We start from the raw sequence: 4,971 nt of genomic DNA on the forward strand, positions 1-4,971 counted from the left end.
AATGTATATATATATATATATATATATATATATATATATATATATATATATATATATATATATATATATATATATATATAAACACACACACATATACATATCTCATGATGGATGTATATGGTGTGGGGGGGATATGACGAAGCGTGCGTGACAGACCCTGAGTTCAAGGTTCAAGGGCTGTGTAACGTTAGGTGGGGGTGGGGGGGTAGGTAGGGAGAGAGAGAGAGAGAGAGAGAGAGAGAGAGAGAATTTCAGTGGGTGGTAATGGGGGGGGTAGGGTCACCCCTTTCATCCTCCGAACACGACGGTATATACGACCCTTGAACACGACGGTATATACGACCCCTGAACACGACGGTATATACGACCCCTGAACACGACGGTATATACGACCCCTGAACACGACGGTATATACGACCCCTGAACACGACGGTATATACGACCCCTGAACACGACGGTATATACGACCCCTGAACACGACGGTATATACGACCCCTGAACACGACGGTATATACGACCCCTGAACACGACGGTATATACGACCCCTGAACACGACGGTATATACGACCCCTGAACACGACGGTATATACGACCCCTGAACACGACGGTATATACGACCCTTGAACACGACGGTATATACGACCCCTGAACACGACGGTATATACGACCCTGAACACGACGGTATATACGACCCTTGAACACGACGGTATATACGACCCCTGAACACGACGGTATATACGACCCCTGAACACGACGGTATATACGACCCTTGAACACGGCGGTATATACGACCCTTGAACACGACGGTATATACGACCCTTGAACACGACGGTATATACGACCCTTGAACACGACGGTATATACGACCCTTGAACACGACGGTATATACGACCCTTGAACACGACGGTATATACGACCCTTGAACACGACGGTATATACAACCCTTGAACACGACGGTATATACGACCCCTGAACACGACGGTATATACGACCCTTGAACACGACGGTATATACGACCCTTGAACACGACGGTATATACGACCCTTGAACACGACGGTATATACGACCCCTGAACACGACGGTATATACGACCCCTGAACACGACGGTATATACGACCCCTGAACACGACGGTATATACGACCCCTGAACACGGCGGTATATACGACCCTTGAACACGACGGTATACGACCCCTGAACACGACGGTATATACGACCCCTGAACACGACGGTATATACGACCCCTGAACACGACGGTATATACGACCCTTGAACACGACGGTATATACGACCCTTGAACACGACGGTATATACGACCCTTGAACACGACGGTATATACGACCCTTGAACACGACGGTATATACGACCCTTGAACACGACGGTATATACGACCCTTGAACACGACGGTATATACGACCCTTGAACACGACGGTATATACGACCCTTGAACACGACGGTATATACGACCCTTGAACACGACGGTATACGACCCTTGAACACGACGGTATATACGACCCTTGAACACGACGGTATACGACCCTTGAACACGACGGTATATACGACCCTTGAACACGACGGTATATACGACCCTTGAACACGACGGTATATACGACCCTTGAACACGACGGTATATACGACCCTTGAACACGACGGTATATACGACCCTTGAACACGACGGTATATACGACCCTTGAACACGACGGTATATACGACCCTTGAACACGACGGTATACGACCCTTGAACACGACGGTATACGACCCTTGAACACGACGGTATACGACCCTTGAACACGACGGTATATACGACCCTTGAACACGACGGTATATACGACCCTTGAACACGACGGTATATACGACCCTTGAACACGACGGTATATACGACCCTTGAACACGACGGTATATACGACCCTTGAACACGACGGTATACGACCCTTGAACACGACGGTATATACGACCCTTGAACACGACGGTATATACGACCCTTGAACACGACGGTATATACGACCCTTGAACGACGACCCTGACCGACGGTATATACGACCCTTGAACACGACGGTATATACGACCTTGAACACGACGGTATATACGACCCTTGAACACGACGGTATATACGACCCTTGAACACGACGGTATATACGACCCTTGAACACGACGGTATATACGACCCTTGAACACGACGGTATATACGACCCTTGAACACGACGGTATATACGACCCTTGAACACGACGGTATATACGACCCTTGAACACGACGGTATATACGACCCTTGAACACGACGGTATATACGACCCTTGAACACGACGGTATATACGACCCTTGAACACGACGGTATATACGACCCTTGAACACGACGGTATATACGACCCTTGAACACGACGGTATATACGACCCTTGAACACGACGGTATATACGACCCTTGATGGGGATGGGGAGGGGGCGCTAACAACCCCTATCACCCCCCCACCCCCACCATTCCAACCCCGATAGTAAACACAGCGACACGTGTTCCGTGTCGCGTAACACGGGAAACCTCACAGCGCGGGGGGGAAAGGGGGGGAAGGGGGGAAGGGGAAGAACACCAACAAACATTCCTGGTTGACCATTGTGGTCAGCGCTCCCCCCCCCCCCGCACGAGGGAGGGGAGGGTGAGGGGAAGGAGGGGGGGGAGGGGTGGGGTGTGGTGCTAATAAGGTGCGGTGGTCGCACGCGCGTCCTGGCACGTGGCACGACGCGTGCAAGTGAACCTCTCTCACCTCGCCGGGCCTGCACCTGCTGCTGGATAGAGGAAGGGGGAGGGGGAGGGGGGGGAGTTACACCTCAACCTCCCCCTGTACAAGGTGTGTACACCTCAACCTCTCCCTGTACAAGGTACGTACACTTTAACCTCTCCCTGTACAAGGTATGTACATATTAACCTCCCCCTGTACAAGGTGTGTACACCTCAACCTCTCCCTGTACAAGGTATGTACACCTCAACCTCTCCTTGTACAAGCTGTGCAACGTACAATTTAACCTTTCTCTGGAGATGTACTATGTACATATGACCTTCTCCCTGTACATCTGGAGGGGTGGTGGGGTGGTGTGGTGGGGTGGGGTGGGGTGGGGTTGGAGTGGCTAGCCACGTGCCGTCACACCCCACCAGCTGTGTGGGAGATAACTGAGCCAGCTGTGGGGGGAGGGGAGGCCGCCAGAACCATCTGCCGCAATGCATCACACCAGCTGTGAGATATCTGTGGCTGCTGGGAGGGAGGGAGGGAGGGAAGGAGTGATGGAGGGAGGTAGGGAGTGATGGAGAGGGAGGGAAGGAGTGACTGAGAGAGGGAGTGATGGAGGGATGGAGAGAGTGATGAAGGGAGAGAGGGAGGGAGTGATGGAGGGAAGGGAGGGAGGGAGAGGGAGGGAAGGAGTGATTGAGAGAGGGAGTGATGGAGGGTTGGAGAGAGTGATGAAGGGAGGGAGGGAGGGAGAGAGGGAGGGAGGGAGTGATGAAGGGAGGGAGAGAGTGACGGAGAGAGGGAGGGAGAGATAGAGGGAGTGATGGAGAGAGGGAGGGAGGGAGGGAGGGATGGAGGAACTGCATCCAACTAGATGGTGGACGGTTCGAGCCCCAGCACTAACGCCATCTGTGGGAAAAACAAGAAAACTACATTAGTCTTGGTAACGCTCATGTCACATCTCGTGTTACACATGTGTTATCATGGTCACGTGCAGCTAACCTTCGTCACATCATGTCACACACGTCACTAGCAGTAACGTAACGCTCGTCACATCATGTCACACCATGTTATTAACTGTAACACTGTCTTATAACTCATACAAGGTCAATACAGAACATTACAATCAATAAAAAGATTACGGTAACAATATGGTTACCCACATGTAACTGTTACCCACATGTAACACTGTTACCCATATGTAACACTGTGGTTACCCACATGCAACACTGTGGTTACCCACATTTAACACTGTGGTTACCCACATGCAACACTGTGGTTACCCACATGTAACACTGTGGTTACCCACATGTAACACTGTGGTTACCCACATGTAACACTATGGTTACCCACATGTAACACTGTGGATACCCACATGTAACACTAACGAACCATCGAAATAGGAGAAAAAAATATGTGTAAATTGCAATTAATCACATATTTACTAATAGTGGCCTCAATTGATCAATACTGATTAATAGTGACCTCAATTGATCAATACTGATTAATAGTGACTTTAATTGATCAATACTGATTAATGAGATCAATAATCACCTCACTATAGTTTTGTTTCACCCACTCTGTCCACCTTTCCCACCTCAGGCGGGTAGCGTCGTCGGGAGGAGACGCTTGGCCCCTTCCTCGAATTCAGACTCAATATATATATATATATATATATATATATATATATATATATATATATATATATATATATATATATATATATATAAAGTTAAAATACAGGAGGGAGAGGCTTCCCATTCTCGCGCCACTCTTAAGTCGTGTTTTACGACGCGCGCGCAGAGGGGAGGTTGTGGGGGGTGGGGGGTGAAGTACTCCCCCCCTACCCCTCCCTCCCTTTCCCCTCGGGGGCAACACAAGGCCATAATAATAGCCACTCACGAACCACGTACGTCAACGTCATCACGAACGCGTCTCCGTGCCAACGTACACCACCATGCAAGCATGTATAAAAAAAGAAAAGAAAACGGGATGTGTCGGAAAACGGGATGTGTTGTGTGTTTTGTGTGTGTGTGTGTGTGTGTGTGTGTGTGTGTGTGTTCGGGTGGCCTTTATGATGGATCCAAGCATGATACATGTGTTAGCGTAACGTACGTGTGAATTTAACATCAAAGCCGTGTTAAGACACACACACACACACAACACATACAAACACACACACACATACACACACACATATACACATACACACACACACACACACACACATACACACACATACACACACACACACACAC

At 49.2% G+C, this 4,971-nt stretch overlaps 1 long non-coding RNA gene across 1 annotated transcript in view; it reads right to left on the minus strand.

The window, feature by feature from the left end:
- Positions 1–3,508: 3,508 nt before the first annotated feature.
- Positions 3,509–4,971, minus strand: part of LOC139757509 (uncharacterized) — a 270,656-nt gene continuing 269,193 nt past the window's right edge. Inside the window, exon 7 of the long non-coding RNA XR_011714646.1 lies at positions 3,509–3,622. This is a non-coding gene — a long non-coding RNA (uncharacterized lncRNA). The remainder of the gene's footprint in view (positions 3,623–4,971) is intronic.

Source organism: Panulirus ornatus, chromosome 27 (genome assembly GCF_036320965.1).
Source record: "Panulirus ornatus isolate Po-2019 chromosome 27, ASM3632096v1, whole genome shotgun sequence".
NCBI lineage: Eukaryota > Metazoa > Arthropoda > Malacostraca > Decapoda > Palinuridae > Panulirus > Panulirus ornatus.